Source organism: Pseudorca crassidens, chromosome 18 (assembly GCF_039906515.1).
Source record: "Pseudorca crassidens isolate mPseCra1 chromosome 18, mPseCra1.hap1, whole genome shotgun sequence".
Taxonomy (NCBI): Eukaryota; Metazoa; Chordata; class Mammalia; order Artiodactyla; family Delphinidae; genus Pseudorca; species Pseudorca crassidens.
In genome coordinates, this window is record NC_090313.1 from 62,759,877 (window position 1) to 62,779,077 (window position 19,201).

At 33.2% G+C, this 19,201-nt stretch overlaps 1 long non-coding RNA gene across 3 annotated transcripts in view; it reads right to left on the reverse strand.

The window, feature by feature from the left end:
• LOC137210911 (uncharacterized) overlaps window positions 1–19,201 on the reverse strand; it is a 146,941-nt gene that overhangs the window by 62,646 nt on the left and 65,094 nt on the right. For 2 of the 3 annotated variants that reach the window (XR_010936788.1, XR_010936787.1), the window contains exons 5-8: window positions 16,830–16,923; window positions 13,670–16,471; window positions 10,730–10,966; window positions 576–789 (exon numbers count right to left, since the gene is read on the reverse strand). This is a non-coding gene — a long non-coding RNA (uncharacterized lncRNA). The remainder of the gene's footprint in view (window positions 1–575; window positions 790–10,729; window positions 10,967–13,669; window positions 16,472–16,829; window positions 16,924–19,201) is intronic. The other variant, XR_010936789.1, reaches the window with a different exon arrangement.

A 19,201-nucleotide genomic window follows, 5' to 3' on the forward strand; every position in this document is an offset into this window, starting at 1 on the left:
TCATGATGTTCTACAATTTTTCTTTTGAAATATCTTAAATTTATTCTCTTATCTCCATTCTTATTGTCACCATTCTGTTCAAGTTTTCTTCACTCCTAGATCACCACAGTAGTCACATGCCCAGTTTCTTTGCCAACAGACTTTCTTAGAATCCTTCTATATATAGTATAGCCACATTTAATTTCCAAAAATTCCATTATTTTGTAAGTTTTCATTATTTTGTTTCAAGAGGCCATAATTACCTCCCTATTCCTTGCTATATCAAGACTAAAAGTCCTCTAATTGGTTATCTAGGCAAAGGCCCAATAACTTAGTTCTAACCTGGTTATCTAAATTCATGTAACCTTTGTCTCAGGTCTTAAGGCAAAGGTCCCAAGTTACTTTTGGGGGAATACTGCATTCTATTTTGGCTGCATTCTATTTCTCACCCACAAACCAGAAAAGTCCACTACTTGACAATTCAGTGCATCTTATTTACAAGCATACAGGCCACAAATTACAAAATGAAGACATTTTTTTATTGAGTCAGCAGAGACAACTGTCTAATCCCCCTGCAATTCCCTAAAGTTACTTACAGTTTTGAACTGAGGAGACCATCTCATGTGGCATTTATCGCCCTTTACTAGAGTGAGCTGTTGTCTGGCACTTTGCTCTGTACGGACAATGAGTTTTCTGCTTCCAGTCTCAGTCCTTTCTCCACATGGTCTAGGTACCCATGATATAGTCAGTTCTCACATTTTTTTTTTTTTTTTTTTTTGGTGGGGGCAGTGGTGATGTCAAAATAAGTGCCTAGAAAACAGGTCATAAGGCAAATAAGTGTAGAGGGGAAACTGCTTCACCGTGGGAACCATTATTTAATTGCTGGTTGAATTCCTGACTTCTAGCTAAATGTTAAGTATAACAAATATGTCAACCTCCCTCAAAGCCAAACCCAACCCAACAGCAACATTAGACTTTTCAAAAAAAAGTAATTTATATTTATATAGGTTCTGGAAATCAGACATAAATGTCCTATAGATTTTATATAAAAGCTCTTAAGGATACATAAAAATAAATCCTTATCACATTATAAATATGACTTAAATGTCCTAGCAGAAAACAAATGCTACATATTTGATCCACAATTTTCTCTGCCTTCTGAGATTTCTGAAAGCTTTTTCGTGTGACTTGGGTACTGTCTTACAAAATTGTCCAAGAAAGTTTATAAGAAAACCCATTTCACTCAATAAGGTAGCTCTAGTAAGCGGAGGGATTCAGAAGCATACAATTAACTTTAGAGAGTCACTTTAAAGAACTGCAGCAGATGTTCAATACATTTATTTTTGTGATTATGGTAATGATGCTTCTTGAAAAAAATTTTTTTGAGAAGTATTTTTTAATGTAAGGACTTTTCATTCTACTACCATCTCCCATCTCCTCAGAGAGACAACAAATAAAAGCCAATAGGGAACAGTTAAATTATACTTTGTTGGAAAGTTTTAGATGATCAATCAGATCATTTATAACCCTCAAAATTTCATAGGCTTTCCAGCTATTCATACCCCCACCCACAGGTTTCTGGCTTTGATTTTTTAAAAAAAACTTTAAGGTAGCTAAGACTTGAATGTTAATAGGTAGCATAGAATGAGAGGAGCCCTGACCCCTGGTAAGTGAAACAGTAAAAGGTGGAGAACTTCTAAATTACCAGGCAAGAGCTTGGGCATTTCTATATTTATCTAGCTGGTATTCAGCCTTTCCAAAACATTAATTTATCACCAAATCACTACTGATTTTCAGCAACCAACTGCCATTTATCAAGCACCCACTATGTTAGACTTGCAGAGTATACAATACAAAATAAAATAGCCTCTGCCCATAAAGCAGGATGTATTAATTGTTCTAGGTCAGGTATAGGAGCACAAAAGAGAGAAATGGTATTTCTGGGTGAGGAAGGAAAGTGAACTGGGAAAATTTCTTGCAGGGGCTAGATAGCCTAAGAATATTTAGACAGCTGAAGATGAGGGAAAGGACATAACTTGAGCTAAGGTTTGTATGCAAATTAGAGGTTTGGAAAAGGAGTATAGTGTTTTTATTTGGCTTAACAACAGTACTGTGGTACTTGTGATCATTCCCATAGTGATAAGGTCAATCTCACCTGGGCAAAAAATATCCCTGATAGTAGACTTTTGGCTATGCAACCCCTGCCTCTCAAGATTTCTCACTTGATTTGCTCAGTTAAAGGCTATAGACCCCCAATATTTCAGGTAAACTCGTCTAATTTAAGCCTAGATTCCTTCCAACATTTCTTACAAATCGTGATTTTTTTCTTCAAATATCACACCTTGATTTTCGAAGGGCTGCAGGCAATCTGAATATACTCTCATTTTCTTCAATTAGAAATTAGGGCATTTTATGCAAAGGAAGGAAAACAATCTCAAGCATGGTTACACTCACCTCCCTACCTACTCCCCAATACCAATCTGTTTTCAACCCAGTAATTCTACTTTACTCCTTCCTACTTGATCATCCTTTGGTTCATGTTTTCTGCACTTGTAAGTCTCCAATTCCTTCATTTCACTGAATCAGTCCTATCTATTCTTTAAGCCCAGCTCATTTTCAACCTCCTCTAAGAAGTCTTCTCTGTTGTCCAAATCCACATTTTCTTTGAGCTTCTATTGCTACTTCAGATCAGCAAGACAGATTACACTCCACTCTTCTCTAGTTGTTTCCTGTAAGTTAGTATAATATTACCATTTAGGCCAGAAGTTCTTTGCCAACAGTGACCATCTTTTTTAGACTATAGTGAAGTACTGGGCATAGAATATGTCTTTAATAATAAAAGATTATCTCACTTGAAAAATGCCAACAGAAAACTTTCAAGGCATTTTAAGTATTATTATTATAACTATTCTTGATGAGATGAAATTATAATCACTCTCATTTACAGAATATGACACCTCAAATTATCACCTCAGATTTTTCACACTATTCAAAAATAGATTTGCATATGATAAAACTGTCCTACTCTACTTAGGTAGAGTATATAACACACATTTATGTACATAACCATGATCAAAACCAGTAGCCATTCTTGGGATTCCCTGATGGTCCAGTGGTTGTGACTCTGTGTTTCCATGGCAGGTGGCACGGGTTTGATCCCTGGTCGGGGAAATAAGATCCCCCATGCCACAGAGCCAAAAACGAAACAAAACAAAACAAAACACCAGTGGCCATTCTTGATAATTTAGTCCCTTCTGATACAATTTCTGGCAGTAAGAGAAACTTACAAGTACATGGCCTTGCTTACAACCAACAGATTATAACTGGAAGGTTTGTAATTTGAATTCTTTAGAGTGTACACCTTTTGAGTGTGTTGTCAAATTAAGAATACAACATAATTTTGTTCAGTTTGAAATAAAGTGAAATTTTGCTTAAAGGAAACTGGAATTCTTCAAATTGAATCCTTAGTTAACCTGAATTTGTCTCTTGCACTCTACTTCAAGAAAAAAGAAGTTAACTTTAAGAAAAATTATAATCAAACACCCTCTGGATGTTATGGCTTAAAACACATTAAACACTACTCTCGAAACTTCTATACTTATTATTACATAATACTTTATATGACTTGATCCTTACATAAAATTTAACAATATTCAGCATACTGTTTGATATACTGAAATATTGTAATTTTTATTAATGTTTTACAAAATATTCAAACAAGGTTTAAGATCATTGTAAACGTCAGTTAACTAAATCATCTGGTACTCCAGTGTCCCATTAATTCAATTAAATGCTTTCTTTATCTGATAAACATTAAAAGATTTCTTATTTTTCATTTACAGTGAGTGCCTCTCCTTCTTCAAGTTTCTATGGGGGTTGTTTTCCTTTTGTTGGCCATGTCTCATACAGTCAAGGTGACAATCTGACAAAAGGGTAGGAAAAACAAATCTAATTTTTTTTTCTAGAATGGAAAACTTAAATATATAATATCCAAAATTCTAAGGTGGTAACTAAGGTTTCCACATAAATCTACAAGATTATTTAACTTTTTTTCCTTTGCTTTAATGAGTAATATGTCAGCATACAGAATTATTCATAAAATAAATACATTGGAGGCTGACTCTGTTCTAGGATTATAAAACTTTGGGACAAAACAGATCCAAGTTCAACCTCTTACTTAAAATTTACAGCTGAGGCTTGGAGAGAGCAATTTGTTTAAGGTCACACAAATTTAAGCCAAGCCAATTTTTAAGTATTTGAATAGGACCACATTTAACTTCTCTAGGATAGGAGAAGTTAAGCTTCTGTTTACACTTTAAGCTTCTGTTTACACTGTCATTCCCCTGGCAAAGTAACCAAGCTACCTGAACACTTCTTTAGGATAATATTCACAAATTTTATTATACTGAATTATAACTTTTTATTCTGCTTCATTTCATGGTCTTCTAAACCAGGGGGAAAGCTTAAGCTTTCCTACATGCTCAATTGTCATCTTAATAAAATGCATTTTGATGACATTGAAGATACTAGTATCAGAGGCAAATGCCTCTGAACAAAGTGACTTGTTGAATGAATAGCTGTATACACATTACTGAATGAGATTCAAGTGATGGAAGTTTCATTGTCTGAGACTTTAAAAATGAGGACAAAATGATAGAAAATAACTTACAGATTCTCATGTCTAGAATCATCAAATTAATCTAATGGAAATTTTCACTTCTAATTTATATTACTTGATTTTCTACAGTGTTCTTAATTCTTGTATGAATTCTTGAAGGAATCCTAATCTTAAATTATTTCTTTAGAAATGCCTATTTTATTGCAATTTCTTTTCCCTAGGAGCCAGTAACAGAACCAAAAACATAGTCTAAAAAGGATTATTTAATCTAAAAAAATCATTTTGTTTCTATGAGAAGCTTCATCTTTTCAACTGTGGGAAATTAAATACAAAAACACTGAGCATTAAAAGTAAACACTTTGAAAACACAGAGAAGGTTGAAAAGTTATAAGACTATTTGTCGATAACAGAATTCTAAAAATTCTGACTTACCACCATGTTAAATAAATTTATTAATTCATTCAATATTAATTTAAATGTTTATTGGATATCTACTCTGTGTCAGTTTAATTTTAATGTTGTTCTTATATGTGTAAGGAAATTGTTACTTGAAATACATCAGGTATCACAAATTATAAAATTACACATTCTACACATGAATAAATTAAAATTATGAAAATTTAAATAGCACAATTTCATATAAAAAGATTATCATACTAAGACAGGAAATGAAACAAGATGAAAAGTAAACTTAGCCAAAAAAAGGAATTTCCAACAATTTTAGTCTTCTCCGTGGCAAGCAATTAGGCAGGCCTGGATTGAAGATGAGGTTATAAGATGATTTCATCATTCTCATGCTTCCTTTTGTAGGTCTCTGGATAAATTCTATTGAGCAATTATCTATTTAAAGCTAACTAATTGTTGACACTGTGCCATGTGTTGTATTTAGAATCTTGATGCCAAAATCCTATACTAATGCAACAGTATCTTAGGCTTTTTCCTTATCTAAAAATGAGGGTAATGAGTATTACTGGCAGTGAGCAATTAATTTTAGAAAACATCTTAAAGATAAAAACAATATTAGAGTAGCAGACATATCAGGTATATTATCAATGCATACATTTATTAATTATAAAACACCCAAATATTTTGTTGACAGGTAGGCCAAACCTAGTTTGGAAGGCATTAACTATGAAGAGCAACAGAGGCCACCATGTGAAATCGACCTGAGAGCAAAAGAGTATTAAGGCTAGAGCTTCAGTTAATTTGGGAATATACTTGGGTCCTCCAAACAAAAGTAGAGCCCGGAAGCCAGATGATTTCCCAATGTAGGACAAAGCATCTGAATGACATGGATTTAGGCAGGTAGGATTTAGAGGCTGGGTACTGTGGGTTGAGGAAGCTGGTAAAGTTCAGAGTCTGGGAGATAGCAAGAAAAGAACACAAATACAGTGCTAGGAAAAAAGGTCACACCGTATGACCTCAGTGCGAAAGATTAAAGTGAAAACTATTTCTTGATGAGGTAGAAACAGAGGCAGTCACAAATAGTTGTTCTGGTTGTATTCTTACATACAAGCTGGTATGAATTCATTGGCCTAAGCAAGGCTGACTTGGATTTTAAAAGCTGTCTTAAGCAATCAACTGTAGGGTCAGTCAGATGAATGATGAAGTGGGAAAAACAGCAATTAAATAATTTTAACCCTTTTAAAAGCACTTAATATTTTTTGAAAACCCTGAATCTTGAGATGGTAGCAAAGCTAACTGGAATTCCTGACCTCCATAGTGTTCTTGTGGCACTTCAGGAAGAACATCTGGGAAACAATTTCAATCTGCTAGAGACAGTTTTCCTGAGACTTACATAAGGTATATTGTCAGTTTCTTTTGTCTGTTACCTAGGAGATAAAACATGCTCTGTGAAATTTTTTATTCCTTAACTAATGCATCATCTCAGTAAGAGATAAAGAGCCTTCACAAAGACTTATTTCACATATAAAACTTGCTACTACCTGGCAAGAACTATTTCATGTTTCTCATTTCTCTTTCCTTGTGATCCTTCAATGAAACTGATATTTGTGATCTGGAAATTTCACCTAATTGATCCTAGGAGGATTCCATTGAAAAGACCTATCTTCTGGCTATCTAACAAGTGAGTTGTTTTGAGTAGCCATACTAATATTGGTATCAATGTATTCCATGATAAGGAAGGGATGTAACATAATACTGAGTGCTATGTGCGATCATGGGCTCTATTTACTATATCAGTCACCAAATGAGCTAAGATAGTCTGGGCTCAAGCCTATTAAGCTTACAGGTTAATCAGAGAGAAATAAGAAAAATAATCACAATATGATGTAACATAAGCAATAATGAAACTACTATAGGGATGATAGAACAGAAAAGGGAGCTATTAATTTTCTGTGTGTGTATGTGAAGGGGGTGGGAGGAGGTTGCCCTTCTGAGGCAATACCCGAGAGTATTTCTGAAGGCTCAGTAAGAACTTGCTACACTGCCTGCAATTGCTCTCTAAGACAGAATGAAGTTAATGATTTTTAAGCCTGCCAGAAGTCCAATTCTTTAAATTAACATAAAATACAAAGAAAATGGTATGTCTTATAGCTTAGGAATAGGTAACCTGCAAAATAAGTTTACAATTTAAATGTATAATTTGTCTGCAGCCTTTTAGTTACAAAAGGTTTATTTTCTCTTAGATTTTGATTAGCTTCCAAAGAGACATGTGAAGTGAGAGAACAATGCTGTTTGATGCTTTGACACCTTAAAAACAGTACAACCAAGTATGACCTATAGATTGTGTAGACTTACTCTGGACAATTAGGTGGGGCAGTTTTCTCAGGGGAAGACAATGCTACTAAGGGCTGACTGAATTCATATAGCTGCATGTATGTTCATGGACTACACATACATACAGAAGGACATGGACACATAAACACCCACATCCAGTGTTACCAAAACACACTTCTCAGAGCATGCCTCCTTGCAGTGGGATGGTAGCACCATCATGGAATATTTGAGAAGGTAATTTGTGCTTAGTATAGTACTTCCACATACAAACCTATTTTAAAGTCTTAACATTCTTTGGAAGGTATCACTATCATTTTGAGCATTTTAGGGCTTAATATTTAGTTTTCTCTCCCCTACCTTTTGTTAACTATAGGACAGAGGTTGTAGATATAATTATTAAGAGCATGAGCTCTGCAATGAAACTACCTGAGCTTGAATCCTGACTCTCCCACTTACTAGTTATGTGACATCAGGCATGCTATTTCCCTGTGATTGTTTCCTTACCTTATAACATGGGAATAATGACGTATCTCCCCCATAAGGTGGTTATGAGAATTGAAAGGATTTTTAAATGTAAAAGTTTCTGGCAAAGGACAATGTGTCAGCAGTTATTTCTGTCACTAATAGCACCTAAAGCTTGAGTGGTTTCCATATGTACTTAAAAAAAAATTCATCCACAACCCAAGGGGTGGTATTTAAATGTTTTGATTTGACTGATTTGGGTCACTTTCACTAAAATAAGCACTCAAAATAAATAATAAATATTTACAGGCCTATTTCCCAGAGGGGCAAATAAACATTAACAAATGTGCCAGGGCTGATGTTCCTTACTGTATTAATAATTCTCTCCTATCAAGAATCTCTATATAAATTTGAAAGAGAATCAGAGTAGTCTGAAAAGTACTTGAACTGTAAAAACTAAGAAGCCTGCATTAAAAGACGTCATAAAAGCTATCTTCTCAGCCAAGGCGTAACACTTCTTAATCAAGTCTCAACTATGATTTAGGCTCAAAAGACTGGCAAAGAATATACAGATTATTTCCTGTATATGTGATGACAGAATCAACTAGACCCAGTGCCAATTTCAGAGTGAGATTGATCTTCCTAGGAACACTCCACTTAATAAATAACTGAGCATCTACTATGTGTCTAGTAAGGTAAGAAAAGCTCCAATTGAAGCTGAATCCCCCCCTATATTTAACTACAGAAAGAGAATTCCCAAAGTGGCAATTCTAAGCCCAAGCTATGGCGCAGCAGTCTTCTGAAATATCCAAGCACCCTGGAATATAAGTATCAGAGAATGTCCCACTGACACTATGATTCAACTCTCTTCAAATCAAAACGGTATGATTAAGAATTTCTCTGGAATTGGTTCCTTCCTGTTAGTTTATCCAAATTCTTCAACTTTATTCTCCTCTGAAGTCTTAAGAGGAAAATGAAAACTTAATGATCCAGTTCTATACTGGACTTACCCAACAGCCTTGATAAAGTAATCTTTCTTGAAACCAAATGCCAACTTTTAAGTTTTAGTATTCAAAAACTATGTTCCAATTTCAGTAACTTATTAACATTTATTTTCATTATTTGTTTTCAGACAAGTGACACATACTTCTTGAAACCATGATCTTGAACTTCTTAAGGGAGTACCTTCCTTAGATACTGTCAGTTCTGTTAAAATAATAGTTTTCAGTAAAAGCTGTGCTAAAACAAAAAATCTAGAAATATCCCTGTAGTTTCCTTTAGTCAAAACTTGTTAGCACAAGTGCGCTTATTTTAAAGGCAAGAATTTGTTCAAGCTGATGTATTGATTTTCATCATCTCAAATGATGTCTTTAAATCTTATTCCCTCCTCCGCCCCCAGGTCATCGCTCTGAGGTCCTTGGTAAAGCAGTCCATTTCCATAATGCACACACACATCCATAGTCAGTAGAAATCCCTTGCTTAAGAGTTTATATTTGCATCCCTGAAACTCAAACTCCCCAGTTTTGCCCTTCTATATTTTGCAATACAGAATAAAAGTCTCAATATTGTTCTTTTTCAAGCAAGCTTCTTAATACCTCCACCCACCCCTGAGGACATTTGACATCTCATATTTTTTCAGTTCTCTGAATGCCCTCTGAAACTGGTTCACATCCATAGTCTGCATGTGTCCTGACATGAACCATACAAACCAAGACTTTCAATCAACAATGATTTGGGAGAACACGTGTTTATTAGCATATAGCAATAGTTTATCCTAAATAAATGAAGAATTTTCATGCTAGTTTTGAAATTTGTTGAATCTTTACCTAAATTCCAAACTAAATTATCCAATTTGACTACCCAAAAAACCATCCAGAATTCTTTTTAAAAAAAGGAATTTAATGAATATAGAAATATTGTAAAATCACAAATTTTTTCCTGAAGAATATAACTATAAGGAACTTTTTAGAAAGAGTAAGTAATCAATTTTTAAAGATCCAAATTCCTTGGGTTTTAGGGGTAAATACATCTAAAGAGTTATATTCAAAAAACTGGTCTGATAGCTTAACTATTATGGACCTGAGGCTTTACTTTTGGGTGCTTTCCCTATTTTTTCAAAGGATGCAATGCCCACTAAAATGGTGACAAAAGTGGCATAACAGAGGGTCTAACTTGACATCTGTACCATAGGTGAGTTCTGGTGACAAACACCCCTCTGAGTCAGATTTTTAGACTCCCAAATGTTTATTTGATTAGCCAAGTTGTCAGATTCTAAACCTGCCTGTCTAAAACTACTGTTAAAGAGGTTTAGTTAAATTATAAAATATTGAAATGTGAGAAATTGGTTGAGACATACTATTTTTACATTCTAAATGGGTCACTGTAACAGACAGGTCATACACTATGAATTTATATATGTGTCGTGTTTACATTTTGATAACCATAGCCATGTGTTTGAACTGAAATGTCTGTAATTAGTAAATGTTTTTTGAATATCAAATGTGAATTCCACAATTTTAGAACACCAGCTCAGCTTTTTGATAAATTTGATGTGATTATTGGGGTACAAAAGCAGCATTTCTCTAATGGTCCTAGATTTCCTTCAGCAAATCTTGAGCAATACATTTTCAGTAATTATTTTTCTTTCTCTCCCAATGAAAACCCTTCAATGACATCCCTTGCCTCAGAAAGGCTCTCAAACTATGCAAAGGTACGCTTGGGGATGACATGCAGGTGTGAAAGAGGAAGCCAGAGGGTAAACAAGATGCATCTTCTCATGTACTCAAATTTACTAAAATATTTTGAGAAAAAAGAAATTTTAAAATGTATGCATTTTTACAGTAAAACATTATGGAACAAATGATAAAATTAGTGGTATTTTTTGGGTATACAGTTGACCCCTGAACAAGGGAGTTAGGGGAACTGACCCACCTTGCAGCTGAAAATCCACGTGTAACTTTAGAGTTTGCCTCTGTACCCGCGGTTCCTCATCCTCAGATGGTGTAGTATTGTAGTACGTATTTATTAAAAAAAATTAAGTGGACTCTCACAGGTCAAACCCATGTTGTTTGGGGATCAACTGTATTGTAGATAAATGTAAAGAAAAACCTTTTGAGCCAGGAGCATATCTCATATCTCTTTTCCAGAGGGTGATGTTCTTTCCAGTTTCTGGCATAGTCATGAATTAAGAAATAAATTTGTTAATCCAACTACACAACTAGAAGGAAACAATATACTGCTAATAATAGTTGCCATTGGATGGTAAAAATGTAATTTTTAAATAGAATTTTTTGCCTTTTTCGAGGTTTCTATGCCTATACATTATTTTTATGCTGGGAAAAATTAAAACAAACTTCATTTTAAACAAAAATTCTTTTAAGATCTGAAAGTCAGTTTCACTGTGCTATTAAATATCTATAACTATAAAATAAACCAGATTTGTTTTTCTTTATAGCTTATTAATATAGTTTCAAAATTAAAATAGATACCTACTCCTTTTCTTATACTTACCTTTTGAGGTTTTGGGGGCTGGAAGACCGGGGAAAAGACAGCAAAACCTCTCAACAGAGAATTCAAGAAGTGATTCTTGAATTCCTTTTCACCATTCCTTTAAGAACACAGAGTAGATTGCTCCCCTGAAGCTGATTTTAAAGTTATCTGATTTTTGAAATTACCTGTTCAGTCCTTCCCATGATAGTTAATTCTTCATTATCACTTCTAAATTTCCTGAACCCATAGGAACTTAGGGTTTCCATTTACAGATTTCTAAAGGAGGTGATTAAGTGGTGGTAAGGCTGCTGCAAGTAACTTTTTATTTTTCAAGGAGCTCTCTCTCCTTTTCAAAAAACAACCTCCCTCCCCCACTCACAAAAATCATACATGCTTATTTACCATAAGAATAAGTAAGATTTATCTCACATCCATAGTGAACCAGTAATAACATTTTAGCATATGTATTCTTTTAATGAGTCTGTTCACGCTATTTGGTAACCTTTTTTCACTTAATCATGAAGTTTCTAGCTCATTAAAATACTGATTACATTATTTTAAACAGCTGCATCGTATTCCACTCAGCATGTTATTTAATCAGTTTTTTATTATTGGACAGTTTAAAAACTTTCAATCTTTTGATATTATAAACACTATAATAAACACATGGATTACTTTTTAAATGAGAATATTAATAGCTTTTACAGTATTAGAAAATTGAAATAGAGAATCCAGTATTCTTTAAAAAAAATTTTTTTTTTCTCAATCATTCAGCTCTTTATTAAATGCCTTTTTATGTGCTATGATGCTCTAGGTCACTCAACTTTGGCCAGATACAGATCAACTATAAAGCTTTAAAATCATGATGCCTGGGTCCTACTCACAAAGAATTTTTTTAATTTGTTAATTCTTTTAACGTGCTAAAATCCTAGAAATATATTATGACTGGTCCACACTCTACTGTATGTGATATATATTTTAATATAACTGAGGAAAAAATCAACTATATCACTTGTCAGCATAAAATTAATATTTGAACTTTGGGACCTAATATTTAGGCTGGTGTTTTGAAGTTCTGGATATCTTAGTCCACTTGCTTTTTGTTCTTAAATTTAAATTTTTTCTTCACATTGCCAATACATTTATAAAAGGTTAATATGCATGAATAAATGAGATACAATTAATGATTAATGATAATGAATGTACTTCTCTGTTAAGTGAGAGAAAAAGGTTAAGAGCTACAGGTATAAACCATTCATAACATGGGAAGGAGGGATAATGCCAGACTGTTAAAGTCAGGAAACACTCAGCACACACAAGAGGTTTGACCTGCTTTTTAAAAATGTACAGGAATTAGTCGGGGGAGAACTGGGGTGGTGAAATGGCATAAATAAGGGCACAGAGATAGAAAAACAGACGGAGCAGGACTAGTTTGCTTGAAGAAAAATGGACAAACTTAAGGCTGGGGCAAGATCATGAGGTCTAAGTTAAGAAGTCTGAATTTTATTTAATTAGCAAAAGCATGATGAAACAATTACAGGCAAAGAACTCTTCAGCTAAAATGCTAATAGGAATAAGTGAGAAAAATGGCAGCAATTCCTAGAATGGAGGAGTTGAAGACAACTGTGATTTGTTTGAGTAAATGACAAATGCGAACAAGTTCAGAGTGTCTCTTGGAGCTATTAGCTTTGACTACCTAAACTGAGCAAGTAAAAAACAATTTCAGACCAATCAAGTCACAATTCATAAAAACCTGATCATCACACATACACCTATTAACCATTTAAACATTTTGTTTATGTTCTAAATGGTCTCAGATGGAGGTTCTAACCTTGAGTGAGATCCAAAAAAATATTCTATCTACAAAGGTCACATAGGCTGATGCACATACAACTGTCAAGTTTCTCTTAAAGTAAGGAAAATTAAATCTGTACATTAAGCTAAGAACTTAAACAGCCCTAAGATCTGGCTCCTATAAACTTTTTGGGCTATGATTCTCCTTCTTGTATATTTGATCATAGCCATCGAGACCTTTTTGCTGCTCTTTTTGGTACACACCAAAAATATTTTAGCCTCAAGGTCTCTGTAGTTGTTATTTCACCTGCTTGAAAGGCTCTTCTCCCAGAAACCTAATGGTTTGCTCCGTTTTTTATATCTTTGTTCAAATGTCATTTTTGTGAGGCATTTTTGGACCACACTATTTAAAAACACATCTGCCTGCCTTCCAAACACGTTTAACCCATCCCTCCCACTTCCCTTGCTTTTTTTCTTCATAGAACTTATCACCATCTGACATACCACATATTAGTACTTATCAGTTTGTCTATTCTATTACCCATGCCTCACTCCCAAAATTGTAAGCTCATGAGGGCTGGAATTTACCTGTTTTGTTCAGTGCTGATCCTCAGTGCCAATATAGTAGAATAAATAAATTTGTAGTCCTCTCTATATAAATGCTTCAAATCTATTTTTAATGCTCCTTGTTAAACATAAGCCAGAAAAGACATTTATGGAAAAACAAATTAACATAAAAATCTGCATAGACTATGTTAAAATGTACAAATTCTCTTAAGAAATGACGTACTTAAACTTTCTTTACTTCTAACTATGGGACAACATTCTACTTTGTTGCTTCATGCTAAAGTGGTATTTTTAACTGATCACATGAAAACTTAAAAAATTTATCCTATAGTTTAGTATCATATGCATTAAAGTCCAAACAGAAAAAAACTTTTAGTGGTTCTGTTAGAATTTATGTCCCTGAAAAATGTTACTTTCATAAATACAAGCATTCCCAAAGATTTTAAAATAATGAGATGTGGAAATAAGCAAACTCTGGAGTGATTTTAAAGTTTCTACTACTTCCTAAAGATATTAATCCATGCTAAGTGCTTAAATTATAAAATGAAGATATACAGAATAACTTTAATAACAAGTTAATCAAATTGACATTTAGTGTAAAGGTGGCTTAAAAATTTTTCTCAGCATAATTTCTCAAACAAAATCTAACCCTATAGCATAAGATAAATAGAAACAATAACAAGATTCTCTAGGCAGTTTACATTTTTTCAAAACACAAAAGTTCAATCACAAGAATATGATAAGTATCAGATTATTCAAAGTTCCACAGAATTAAGGGAGACCTGTACTCATACATACGCTAATCTAAATGTATTGTTCATGAAGTTTTTGCATGAATCCCATGGATTAAAAATCAAGAAATAGACCCAAAGAGAAATGATAAATGTTGAATTTAATTTCAGTATAATAAAAACAAAAACCCAGCAACTAACTTGTTACCTTGCACAGTAATTTTAACATAGTTTAAACTTATTTATTTTGCCAACATTTTCTTCATTGCAAATAGCCTAAAAAAAAAAAAATCAGAAATCTGTGAGATCTATTTTATAAATAAACAAGGTAAGAACATAAACTCTTAAATTCTGCTGGAGAAATTAATTCTCCATTAAAGGGGCTCAAGCTATTAGTAATAAAACAGAAATTTTAGGAAATCCCTTGATAAGAGGTAAGAAAATAAAAAATTTTAGCTGGAAATGTACTGTGATGGTCTCTTACTTCTTCTCCCAGACATGTAAGTATTGGGTTGGCCAAAAAATTCCTTAGGGTTTTAAGTAAAAATAAAAGACACATTTTTCATTTTCACCAAGAATTTTATTGAACAACGTATTTGCCCTTTTGTTCTACTACCTTCTGTCATTTTTCAGGCAACTTCGTAATTCCTCCTTCCCAAAATTTTTTTATCTTTTTGAGCAAAGAACTATTCTAGGTGCCTTTTATAGTCTTGCAGGGAATTTAAATTTTTTCCATTAAGAGAATTTTGTGAAGACTGAAGTAAATGGAAACCCGAAGGTGCAATGTCTGGTGAATATGGTGGATGAATCAGAACTTCCTAGCCAAGCTGTAACACTTTTTGCCTAGTTATCAAAGAAACATGCAGTCTTGCGGTATCCTGATGGAAGATTATACGTTTTCTTTCTTTTTGCTTCTTAAATTTATTCATTTATTTTTGGCCGCGTTGCGTGGCATGTGGGATCTTAGTTCCCTGACCAGGAATCGGACCTGCACCCCCTGCGGTGCACGGAGTCTTAACCACTGGACAGCCAGGAAAGTCCCAGATTATGTGTTTTCTGTTGAGTAATTCTGGATGCTTTTCATCGAGTGCTGATTTCAGTAGGTCTAACTGGGAGCAGTACTTCTTGGAATTAATTGGTTTTCTGGAAGGAGCTCATAAGAGGGGACTCCCTTCCAATTCCACCAAATACACAACGTCACCTTCTTTGGATGAAGACCGGACTTTGGGGTGGTTGGTGGTGGTTCATTTCACTTGCCCCACGATGTCTTCTGTTGCACATTATTGTACAGTATCCACTTTTCATTGCCCGTCACAATTTGTTTTAAAAACGGAATGTTTTCGTTACGTTTAAGTAGAGAATCACACGCGGAAATAAGGTCAGGAAGGTTTTTTTCGCTTAACTTATGTGGAACCCAAACATCAAAGCGATTAACATAACCAAGCTGCTGCAAATGATTTTCAAAGCTTGATTTGGAAATTTTGAGTATGTCAGCTATCTTCCACGTGGTATAACGTTGGTTGTTCTCAATTAATGTCTTGATTTGATCCCTAACAACTTCAATTGGTCTACCCAACCGTGGAGCATCATCCAGCAAGAAATCTCCAGCACAAAACTTCGCAAACCACTTTTGACAGGTTCGATCAGTCACAGCAATTTCTCCACACAATGCACGAATCTTTTTTTGCGTTTCAGTTGTGTTTTTACCTTTCTGGAAATAATAAAGCAATAATATGCCGAAAATATTGCTTTTTTCTTCCATCTTCAATACTAAAATGGCTACACAAAAATTCACCAATTTTGATGTTTTTTTTTAAATGCACTCTGATATGACAGCTGTCACAATACAACCTAACAAAACTGTTTCGAATGAAGTTAAAGACAACTAAGCGCTCACTACTAGAGCCATCTTATGGGAAAAAACCGAACGAACTTTTTGGCCAACCCTATTAATAACAGATCTAAATACTTACTAGAGCCAAATCTATCTCAAAAGTTTAGGACATTAATTTTTCTCCTTTTTGCTAATACTCAATGAGAAACAACACTTAGAATATAACTTTTTCCATGAATAAGGGATAGTAATATCCACCTGCAAAAGGAAAAAAAAATTGATTTAGAATGTCAACTTCTAAATAAATAAATACATTAACTTAGAAATTATAGTTTATTAAAGTATAATCTTGCTAATCCAGTTATGGCTAACCTGAACATATATCAGTAATGATACCTGGTGGCTTAAAAACACCTCTAATTCTATAACAATTAAAAGGTTACATAATTGATTGAAGAAAATCTTTACTGTTAAATATGGCATTTAGTCTATGATCAAACTGTCAATTCTACTTTCACATATATGTGATCTTAAGAGACTTGAAGTTGAATATAGTATGCAAGCTGAATTGTTCAACTATTACGATTATCCCTCTGACTACCTCCTGAATACTTGCCTGTAGTCCTCTGAGTTAGCTCCAAACTCAATCCATACTCCAAGTAACAGATTTAAGATGCTCAATATTGGAATTATTTGGCATCAACTTAAACCTGAATGAAAAAGATTAGGATTTTTTTCCAAAGAAGGTGGAAAAAATGAAAGCTTAATATACACCCATATATAGTTATTTCTTCTTTGCAAAAAAATAAATGGCCATATTAAGACTAACATGAAAGGGTATAACTTTTATTTTACTATTTGCTCTTTGTGTTTCAAAATTACACAAAGATGGAAATATATTAACTCTTAAAAATAAAACTTTAAGTCCTGTTGAGTTACCTAAATGAGTGTTTCATTAGGTACTGACAGGCTATTTCACCTTCTCTAATAAGAGACTGGAAAGAAGTTGCATACTGTTATAATGAATTTCAATGCAACAGTTTTTCTATACTTTCTTACTCTCCCAATATTTCAATTTTTCTTTAATCTATTCTCAGGATTGAATTAAATAAAGTTTTTATTTAGCCCCAAATGATCCTTTTTCACATCTTGAGCACCTAGATATAAAGATTTATTTAGTACATATAAAATGCATTTAGAAGGCAAATTAGACTAAATATAATTTTCTAAAATCTGACTTCAAATACATTAAGGAAAACAAAAGAAAAAATAGAAATCTAATTCCTGGGTTCTTCCGGAAAATACTGGACAAACTTTGTAATTCATTCAATAAATATTTCTAAGTATCTATGTATTAGTTCCTGAAATATTCTCAGTGGAACCAAAAATTACCATATATTTGTTACGGTCTTTCATGAAATGGCTGAGATAAAATAAAGGGAACAGGCTAAAAGCTTGATGAATGACTTTTAAAAGCCCCAAGGCAATATTTCCATGTGAAAGCTGGCATTTGATTCTCGCCAATATGGTATACTACTTCTTTATTTTGGGAAAAAAATTTTGCTGGAAAAAAGTGAGATTGTTCTTAAAAATGAGAGCTTTGTCTTATGTATTTTCTTTACCTTGAAATAAGAATTTAAACAGAAGATGCTCAAATACAACTCCTTAAATTACATCTGAAATACTTTTAGGGTTTCCAATATAGACAATTATAATTGAAATGATTTGTTAAGCACTGCTTGTATTTTATAGATTTCCTGCTTGGTTACAACTGAAAGGAGATATTCCTTGTAGGAAATAAGACCAGGAGTATAGTACACTACACAACCACACTCTTATCCTAAACATCAATTTTTAGTTTAATGACTTAATTAAACACCAACAAATAAGGAATAGAAGGTAAAGAAAACATTTTCCTTCAAACTTCAATTAAAGTAAAAAATTTTGACTGTTTGCATCTATAAAATTAGTGACTATCATAATAATTTTTGGTCTTATGCTAAAGTTAAATATTAGATATAAAAAAAAGCAAACAAGGCCTTCCTATTTTCGACTTTACTTTCTAACGAAAATCTGTGGCTAAGGATTAAAAAAAATTTTTAAATAAAAACAATAAAAAACCAATATGATAGGATAAAGTCAGAAGACGTAAGGTTAAAGATCCTAATCTGCATGTGTAGCAGATTACTTAATTTGAGTTTCTGTTTCCTGAACTAACCAACAAATATACTTGTCATTTACAAGGTCTTTCCTACTTTTAAAGTTATGATTAAGTCTATTTTTGAGACACAGGATTTCAGGAATTTAATTCACATGTTTTGATACTTTCCCCTTTCCCTTATAAGAGAATATTTAGAAATATTACTAAAAATTATCCTCTAAGTTCTGTTCAAAATGTGTATTTTATAATGTACATTTATCTGTGAGATAAGCAAATGTCTTAATGTAATTTCATTTTACTAGAGAAATAAAGGGAAAACTAATATTTCCGTTCTACCTGAAGTAAAAATGGAATATTTAGACTGAATACAAATATGCATTAAAATAAATTTATTTGATGCTGTATGAGCTCTTTCAATAAACTTGATGGCATTCAACACAACCATTAAATTGCAATTATACTATTTTAATAAAAACATCTAAAAGTTAGTACTAACTTATTTTTATTGAATCATACTAAAAATAACAAGATTATCACTAATACTGAAAATTAATTATCAATAAAGCTGAAAATACATTGGTAATATACATTAAAATATGACTGTAGAGTATGGCCAACCTTACTTCAGCAGCACAGTTAATACTGGAGATAATTTTAGAAGTTTAACGCCAATATTTACGTGCTGCTAAGGCACTGCTGACATTGCTATCATAAGAGCTATGAATAAAAAGAAATATATTTTCTTCAGAAGATCAGATCCTTGTATTTTTGAGGCAGCACAATATGGCCTGCACCTTTTCAAAATCCACAAACCATTATGTGCTGCT